This window comes from Canis lupus, chromosome 18, assembly GCF_048164855.1.
Source record: "Canis lupus baileyi chromosome 18, mCanLup2.hap1, whole genome shotgun sequence".
NCBI lineage: Eukaryota > Metazoa > Chordata > Mammalia > Carnivora > Canidae > Canis > Canis lupus.
Genome location: NC_132855.1, coordinates 24,496,913 through 24,506,528, shown reverse-complemented (window position 1 = coordinate 24,506,528; position 9,616 = coordinate 24,496,913). Strand labels below are relative to the sequence as shown.

The window sequence follows — 9,616 nt, the reverse complement described above, 5'->3', positions numbered from 1 at the left end:
TCTGGGAGTGCTTTTTATTTTTTTAAATTTATTTTATAAATTTTCTTTATTTTCATTTATTTTATTTATTTATTCATGAGAGACAGAGAGAGAGAGAGGGGGGCAGAGAGATAGACAGAGGGAGAACTGGGCTCCTTGCAGGGAGCCTGGCGTGGGACTGGATCCCGGACCCTGGGATCACACCCTGAACTGAAGACAGCCGCTCAACCTCTGAGCCACCCAGGCATCCCTGGGAAAGTGCTTTTTAAAAGAGCTACTTCTAAAAAAAAAATAAATAAATAAAAAATAAAAGAGCTACTTCTGTTGGCATTTGCCTTTACCCTCAGGCCCTTCCAGTCATCTTGCCTGGAATATGAATGAAATGCTAGATGTGCAGGAGCCATCTTGTAACCACAAGGAGTCATTCAGAGGGCTGGAGCTATATCCTAAGGATGGCTAAACAGAAAGATCGAAAGAAACTGGGTCCCTTTGCAATGGTTCTGAATTGTTATGTGAGGAAAATAAGATAGCCATTCAGTTGAGCCCTGGTATATTTATTTAGTATATATAGCCATGTACAATCCCTGATTGATTCTCAGAGTTATGCAGGTGAGGCTCTCTATAAGTTAGGGGGTCATTGTGACTAGAGCTCACTTTTTGATAGTATTTTCCTTTTTTGAGCACTGGCAGTTGTCTGAGGAATTTGGAGCTATGTTAGCATGGGAGGGGGGCGTTTTGCCCCCCTCCCATCTTGATTCCATGGGGCGCTTTGCCCCAGTCCAATCTTGAGCATTTAACAACCATTTAGTGAGGGTCTGAGATGTGCCACACATGGTGCCGGGCATTGGTAAGAACAAGTCTCTGCATTTACAGAGTAGTGAGATTGAGCCCTGCATGGGACTCTGCGCTGACCATGGAGCCTGCTTAAGATTCTCTCTCTCCCTCTCCTTTGCCCCCCTTTTCCCACTCACTCTCTCCTTCAAGCAAACAAACAAATAAATCTGTACATCTAGATGAAGTCATTGCCTAGATAGGAGTAGATCAGGAGAGTTGAGATCTGAGGACTGAGCCCTGGAGAATTCTCCAGAGTAAAGGTGGACAAATTAAAAGGATCCAGTCACAGAGCCTGCGAAGAAGCAGCTATGAGGCTGGGGAAAACAAACAAACAAAAACAAAGTGTGGTGACCTGGAAGCCGAATGAGAAGTATTTCAAGAAGAGGGTGCTCACTCTTGCAACTGACAAAGCAACTAAGGTCAAGACTAAAAGCACTGTGGCCCTTGGAAAAAGTTGTATCCATAGAGTGATGGATTGGTGTATTAGTTATCTAGTGCTGCATAAGAAAGTAGCACAAACATTAGCAGTGTAAAGCAATACGCATGTATTATCTCACAGCATCAGTGGGCAGAATTTGGGTGTAGCTTACTGGATGCCTCTGGCTCCTGGTCTCCCATAGGGTTGCCATCAAGATGTTGGATAGAGCTGGAGTCTTCCTGAGGTATGATGTGGGAGGCTTCACTTTCAAACTTGCTCATGTGGCTGTTGGCAGGCCTCAGATCCTTGTTGGCTAATAGCTTAAGATGTCTATTCCTTGCCAAGTGGGTCTCTCCATAAAGCAGCTCACAACATGGCAGCCTGCTTCCCCTAGAGCAAGGAATCTAAGAGAGAAAAGGCAAGAAACAGCAGCCCACGATGGCAGCTTCAGTGTCTTATAATCTCTGAAGGGACATCCCACCAGTTTTTAAAAAGACTTTATTTTCCAGAGCAACTGTACATTCACAGGAAAATTGAGCAGAAAGCAGAGAGACTTCCCATATCCTCAGGACACTACCAATATTCCTCACCGGTGTGGAACATTTGTTCCAGTGATGAACCAACACTGATGCATCATCATTCACCTCAGTCCATAGTTTACATTAGGGTTCACTCTGTGTTGCAGATTTTATGGACTCTGACAAATATGTAATAAAATGTATCTGCCCTTATACCACACAGAATAGTTTCACTGCCCTAAGAATCCCTGGTCCTCCACCTATTCATCCTCTCTCACCCAAACCTCTGGCAACCATTGATCTTTCCACTGCTTCCATAATTTTGCCTTTTCCAAAAGGGATTATACACTAAGTAGGCTTTTCAGATTGGCTTCTTTCACTTAATAGCATGCATTTCAGTTTCTTCCATGTCTTATCATGGCTTGATAGCTAATTTTTTTTAGTGCAGAATAATATTCCTCTGTCTAGCTGTACCACAATTTATTTAGCCATTCACCTATTGAAAGGCATCTGTTACTTCCAGGCTTTGGCATTATGAACAAAGTTATGATAAACATCAGTGTGCAGGGGGTTTTTGTGGCTATAGCTTTCAACTCCTTTGAGTAAATACCGAGGATCATGATTGCATTATGTGGTTCTTACCATGTTTTGTTTATATTTATGTTAGTTGTATAAGGAACTGCCAAACTGTCTTCCAAAATGGCTGTGCTGTTTTGCATTCCCACCAGTAGTAAATGAGAATTCCTCACGTTCTACATTCTCAACAATATTCAGTATTGTCCCTGTCTGGAATTTAGCTATCCAGTGGATATATAATGACATCTCATTGTTTTAATTTGCAATTCCCTAATGACATATGATGTGGAGCATCTTCCCCCATGCCAACCCCTAACTTATGCTGTACTCTATTCATTGGAAGAAATTCACTAGGTCCAGCCCACACCGAAGGGGAGAGGACTCTACAAGGCACGGAGAGCAGGTCATTGGGGACCATCTCACAGGCTGACCAGCATTAAGTAGATCGAGCAACGAATGGAGGAGTGGAATTAAAGACAAATATAGACAACACTTTTGAGAAGTTTTGCTATAAAGAGAAACAAAGAACTGAGGGGTTAGTTGTAGGAGTATGTAGAGTTAAAGAATGTTTTTGTTTTCTTTGTTTTACAACAAACCAGATCATTCTTATCAATAAAGGTAATACAAAAATAATAATAAAAAGATAAAAAAATAAAGGTAATACATTGGATATATTGATATGTAACCAAATGAAATTCTATGTTATACCCTTATTCGTATACTTCCTAGAAATATTGTGAACAATGCTCAAGTTTGTAAATAACAAACCTGAAAGAGGATTTTTTTTTTAAATAATCTGTTTTGTACCCACGTGGGGATCAGAAACAAGCACATCCACATCCCAGTGCTTCCAGGACACTTCCAAGTACACCTTCAGATTGCCAAAATCAGCCACACAAGTTTATTTAGGCAGATGAAACCAACAGACTTCAGTGTGGGCAGGCATTCTCTCTTGGCTTGAAAACAAGCCTCCAGCTGCTTGGAAAAGGCAGGCTGCTGGGCAGAGAGACCTGCGTGTGGCAAATGGCCCAATGACCAATTAAACTGTTACCCGGCTGGAGTGATCATGTAAATCATAAATAATATCTGCCGTTCCTTTATTTTCTCACTCTCCACTACAACAAAACAAAGAAATGTGCCCTCAACACAGAGACAAAAGTAAATGAACGGGCCAATTAATTTGTGAAAGCAAATGCCCTAGATCTGTGTCTGATGTCAGTTCATTGAAAACAAGTGAGTCTCAGGATCTCCTGGGTATAGGGATCAGGTAACTGTAGGGCTTGAGGAAGGTGAAAAATGTACTTTCTTCCCCTTCCACATCCAGAACCAACACAGATACAAAACACAGAATGGAAATTGAAGTGTTCGCTTTATTGCAGATAAGATTGTGTCTTCGGAGTTTAGTCTGTTCTACTCCCATCCCAATCCAGACCTTGAGTCACAATTGCCTTACACAGATCCTGGGCAGTGAGGGAAGAAAAAGAACACAAACTCTCAGTTTATAGCCTTCAATGGATTTGCTTTTCTTTGAGGAAGATAAACCACTAGATGTTACCCACTATGATGTACTTAGGTGCCAAAAATTTTGAGTAAAATGCAGGATCATGCTATCATACGGTTAACAAGAAATGCTACATTTCATTTTGTTAGGACTATCAGAAAAGCACAGAGGTAAAGGTAATGACACTTACAATGTACCCAGTGGACTGTATACTGAACCAAGAAAACCCTCAGTGGCTTCCAAGTGGTCACTTCTTACCCCCTGTTCCCCCTCCCTGATGAGAAGAATCAGCCTTTTCTATTGAGAGGAGGTGGCAGGTGGAAAATGAAAGCCAACATGCCTTCCCTGGTTTGCATGCTCTCAAAATTAACGTTACCATTGGATTTTATCGAATTTCCTTTTCTGAAAGGGAATGAAGCAGTGGGGCAGAGGCTTGAGGCATTATCCAGATAAAGGATGGGTGGGTGATAAGGTTTCCCTCTAGCAGCAGCAAAACTAGCCAGAGAAATGCCCCACACCTCCGGAGGCCCAGGATGCCTTCTCTATCAAGTATGTGTAAAAAGCAGGCCAAATACATGCCAAGGAAGGAAATCCAGCAGGTTTTATCAAGTCCTTATAGGGCACCAAGCCCCCAGGCCATGTACTGGGAATGCAGGGATAAATTCACAGTCAAGGTGACCCAGGAAAGTTACAGCCTGGGGTAAGATCCCATCACTGCCACCGTGAATACTCAATTACTTTTGGGGATAAATGGTATCTTTTCCTGGAGTCATTTCCCCCTTAGCCAAACACATTCCAGGCAGTATGCTTGTTGTGCCCAAGATTGCGAATCCGAGAAACCACCAAGGAGCCGACACCGATGCAAGCGCACGAGGGTTTATTAGCAAGCTCGAGCTTGGGTCCAAATACACCCGACACGGCGGAGCAGGGACTTGGACCCCGAAGTGGGTTACAGCTGGGGTTTTTATAGGCTGGTCTAGGGGATTCTCAGAAGGGGCGGAGGAATTTCTCAAGTTCTGTTTACATTCTGATATGGGGCTTTCAAGGGCGTTGAGCTCTGTTCTCATTCTAATATGGGACTTTCTACCACGGGGGTGGGCTCTGCTGTCTTTCTGATATGGGATTCTCTGCCGAGGACATTGAGGACATTCTGCAGTTTTCCCCGTAAAGTTCAGCTCTTACTCACAGGGGCCTAAGATCGCTGTACTTGTGCTAATGCTAAACTTGAGGTGGAATGGCCTTGATTTTTCTCGGCCTCCACAATGCTATGTCCTAGGGACCCGGTAGAGAAGAAAACAAAATCCTAATGGAGCTCGTATTTCAACTTCACGACAACTCTGCTTTTGGAGAACACCCTAAGGCTGGCTTTACTCCACCAGAGAAAATTCTGGCTCATCTATACAGTCCCTTCTACTCTAGGATTCCTTAAATCTCTTGGCCTCTGATTTTTACCTCTCCTATGTATGATGCGCCGCCCCCTTCCTGCTGGCATTGCTGGACTCACTCTCTGTACCCCTCCTCCAAGGAGCCTTCCCAGACCCCTTAGCAGGCTTGGCTCAGTGGTTCCTGCTGTGCCCCTGGCTCAGTGTGTGGGCTTTTGTCAGCAGGTAAAAGTCTGTTTATGTTCCTTCAGGGCAGGCGCAGTTTCTCACTCCACTTTACACCCCTGGCTCCACTCATTGCCTGGCACAGTCAGCACTCAGAAAACACTTGTCACACTAAGCAGTCCCTCCAGGGCCACCTGGCTGTCTCAGTCAGTTAAACCTCTGCCTTAGGCTCAGGTCTTAAATCTCAGGGTCCTCAGATTGATCCCCCAGCGCAGCGAGGAGTCTGCTTCTCCCTTTGCTCCTCCCCTTCCCCCATGCTTTCTCTCTCCCTCCCCCTTTCAGATAAGTAAATAAAAAATTTTTAAAAAATAAAACAGAGGGGGGCAGCCCCGGGGGCGCAGCGGTTTGGTGCCACCTGCAGCCGGGGTGTGATCCTGGAGTCCCTGGATCGAGTCCCACGTCGGGCTCCCTGCGTGGAGCCTGCTTCTCCCTCTGCCTGTGTCTCTGCCTCTGTGTGTGTGTGTGTCTCATGAATAAATAAATAAATAAAATCTTAAATAAAAATATAAAGTAGGGACACCTGGGCGGCTCAGTGGTTGAGCATCTGCCTTCGCCTCAGGGCATGATCCCAGAGTCCCGGGATCAAGTCCCAGGATCGAGTCCCACATCAGGCTCTCCTCGCAGGGAGCCTGCTTCTCCCTCTGCCTGTGTCTCTGCCTCTCTCTGTGTCTCTCATGAGTAAATAAATAAAATCTTAAAAAATAATAAAATGAAGTAGTCAGTCCCTCCAACCAAGCTAATCTCAAGTGTCCCAGTTTCGAGGCCCCAGTTTCCAGGAAGCCCCGCATCTCAACATCCCAAAGCCGACTAAGGCTGCAGGTGTCACCCGGGGCTGGGGGCTTCAGGGCGGGGCGGCGGTGCTCGGGCGCCTGCGGACCGCGCTGCGGGAAGGCGGGGCCGCGGGGGGCGGGGCGGGGCGGGGGCGGGGGCGGGGTGGGGACAGACCCCCGCGGTGTGGGGCGCCCGGAGCCTCAGCTAACCCGCCGCCAGGGAGGGCACCGGGCGCCGCTCGCAGAGGCGTCGGGCGGCGCGGGGCCGCGGGCTGCCGCCAGGGGGCGAGCGAGAGCCCCCGGGGCGGGTCCCGGCCGGGAGGGGCGCTCGGGGACCTCGCGGGAGGTCGCCCCCGGCCGCCGGGCCGCCGAGGCCTCTTTTAACCTTGGTCCCTCCCGCGCGCTCGCTCTTCCGCCCCGGCGCGCGACCCGGTAAGTGTCTCCCGAGCGGCTCGACGCCGGGACGGGCCACGTGGCCGGGGTCTCGGGGGGCACCCACCGGGGGAGCCCCGGCGCGCGCCCCAGCCTCAGCTCGGGGCCCCCGAGCCCCGCAGAGGAGCCCCGCAGAGGAGCCGGGGAGCCCCGGACCCCGGGAAGCAGCCGCCCCGCCCCGCCCCTGCAGGTGGCCCCGACGCCCGAGGCCCGCGGGCCCCAGGGAGCTTCAACCTCCTACTTCAACGAAAAGGGGGAGCGGAGGGGGGCGCGGAGCCGGGCTCCCACCTGCCGAGGCGACCCCGACCCGGCGGGTGTGGACAGAGCGAGGTGGTGGGTCGCAGCGCTGGAAGGTTCGGTGCGGAGCCGGCAGCAGGCGGGGCGTTCCCCGGGCACCTGGCGGGCACCCCGCGGGCACCGCCGCCCACACCAACGCCTTTTAAAGATTTATTTGTTTATTTATTCATGATAGAGATATATATAGAGAGAGAGAGGCAGAGACCCAGGCAGAGGGAGGAGCAGGCTCCATGCAGGGAGCCCGACGCGGGACTGGATCCCGCGACCCCAGGATCACGCCCTGGGCTGAAGGCGGCGCTAAACGGCTGAGCCACCCAGGGATCCCCTACTTGGGCTTTTTTAAAAGTTCCGGGGTGAGTCTCGGCGGGAGCCGCAGGCTGCTGGGAGCCCTCGGGAGGGAGCCTGCAGCACCCCCCCCATCCCCCACCTTTTCCGGAGGTGCCTTGTGCAGCTCAGGACCCTCGCTTCCAGCATTTTCAGGGCGTGAGGCTCGTCTTGGTTTGTGTCCTGGGGAAAGAAATCTGAACCATTGGGGTTCTGATCTGTGTCCGCGGAGACGCTGGCACACCTTGCCGCAGAAAGGGTTATTCTCCGAATTTAGTAAAACTTGCAAAGATCTACACTGAGAGTGGAAAGAAGGACTCGTCGTCGGTATCTCCTAGGCATCACGTGGTGATCTCCTCTTGAGATGTGAGGCTGGGGGGCTTTATAGGTTTGGCCTACCGTTATTGGAGACCTTTTCACTTGCTAGAAAATACCTAATTTTACTGATTAGGACACTGAGTGGGACATCCATTTTATCATGCTTTTAAAGAGGAAAAAAGGGCAGCCCCGATGGCCCAGCGGTTTGGCACCGCCTTCACCCCGGGGTGTGATCCTGGAGACCCAGGATCCTGCTTCTCCCTCTGCCTCTCTCTCTCTCTCTCTCTCTCTCCCATAAATAAACAAACAAACAAATAAATAAAATCTTAAAAAAAAAAAAAAAGGAAAAAAAAGTAGCGTTGCAAGCTGTGCTGTAGGCACCCCTTTAGCAGCCGTGTGTTTGAGCCCAAAGCCCAGGGCCAACTTTCCCTGCTTGGAGTCCCTCAATCTGGTGACTCCCACTATGACACCGGGAAGCACGACGGTCAGGCTGTTTTACAACTGCTTTATGTGTGGGGGATCCCTCTGGGGCCCAACTGTTTCAACATTTCCCTCTGAGACCGAAACATGGGCGGAGAGAGCCAGACAGCATGACAAGGAAGCCGCAGCTTGAGCCAGAGTCTATTTAAGGATTGTGGAAACTGAACAGGAGCGGGGACTGTTCTCAACTTGCTAGCTCTGCTCTGGGTAAACAAGTTCCAGGCTTCCTTTGGTTTTTAAATCTGTTTAGAGTTTGTGACAGTGTTTCCTAGGTACAAACTGTTGCCAATAGTAGTCACTTTTTTTCTAAAATTGCTACTATTCCAAAAAAAAAAAAAAATGCTACTATTCCATGCTAACGTAACAAAGAGATCAAGTTGGAAAGATCCTGGCTGGGGACATTATATTCTATGGAATCCCAGAGGATAGGAGCTTAATTCACTGCTCATTTTACTCCCGGCTGAAAGTTACCAAGGAGATTTCCCGAGTGAGGACGTTTTGGAGAATGTAGCCTTTTTACAGGAACTCTATTCACAGGGAGCTTTTTATTCATCGGGGGTAGCTACTAGATAATTACAATAAAAGACACTCTACAAAACAAACAAAAACCCAAACCATAAAAAGCCACATAATTCTTAACGTTGTTCTTCTCACCTTCCTCAGGCTCAGTCCAGTTCAAGATGCTGATGAAGTTCAGGTATGGACCAAATGGAGGGAATTTTGCCTTGAATTATTAAAGAGCTGAATGGAATTCTTGGCCGAGGATGAGAAATCTAATCTGATTGGATATGCTTCTCTGATGGCGTTGAAGGATTTACCTGAGGCCAATGTGATAGGAATTGATTACTTGGTCAGTCCCTCCTCCCTTTAGGAAGTATGTTTTAAATAGGAAGGAGGAAAGCCTCTAGAAAACAGGTAATACTTAATTATGCCAAGAAAAGGTTATTTTTTAAATGGATTTTTAAGTAATTGACAATCTTTCGAAGGATCTTTTCCAATGGTGGCCATTTTGCATTGGAGTCTTCCAGAAGGCTGAGGTGAACTGTTAGCTTTGGTAAGATAGGATTTGGTTAAACATTCACCTTTATGTCAGAATGTTGCTAAATCTGAGCTGTGAGCCCTGAGTTGACAATACATAGTATGTTAGGGAATTCTGTTTACTTAACTTGCATCGCTTTTATAAACATGGTCTAGAAACTTGTTTATTTTCTTAACAGCACATCTTATTCGGTACTTGCTGATCTAACCCCCTGCTGTGTTACTTCTTTTACAGGGCTGGTGCTTGAAAGACAATTGGGGTGCTTGAAAGAAGCTTTTCAAGTAGAAAAAGTGTATTTGAACATGTAATTGATACATAGAAGCTTTTGCTTTCCTTGTCCCTCTTGTGGTAGTAGCAGGGGTGAATTTTGTGATGACAATTATCTCTAAAAACCTATCCCTACCTGCTCCCATAGAGAATTTTGTAGAATATAGTTTATTATTTAATGTAGTCTTTCTACCAACCAACCAGCCCCAGCCTGAAGCTTGGCATAGGAACCAGACAAGCTATTCTACAACTGAAA

At 47.7% G+C, this 9,616-nt stretch overlaps 1 non-coding gene across 1 annotated transcript; it reads left to right on the top strand.

The window, feature by feature from the left end:
• Positions 1 to 8,809: 8,809 nt before the first annotated feature.
• Positions 8,810 to 8,881, top strand: LOC140609609 (small nucleolar RNA SNORD93). The gene has a single exon (XR_012011378.1). It is a non-coding gene; the product is annotated as a small nucleolar RNA SNORD93 (small nucleolar RNA).
• The last annotated feature ends 735 nt before the right edge of the window (positions 8,882 to 9,616 follow it).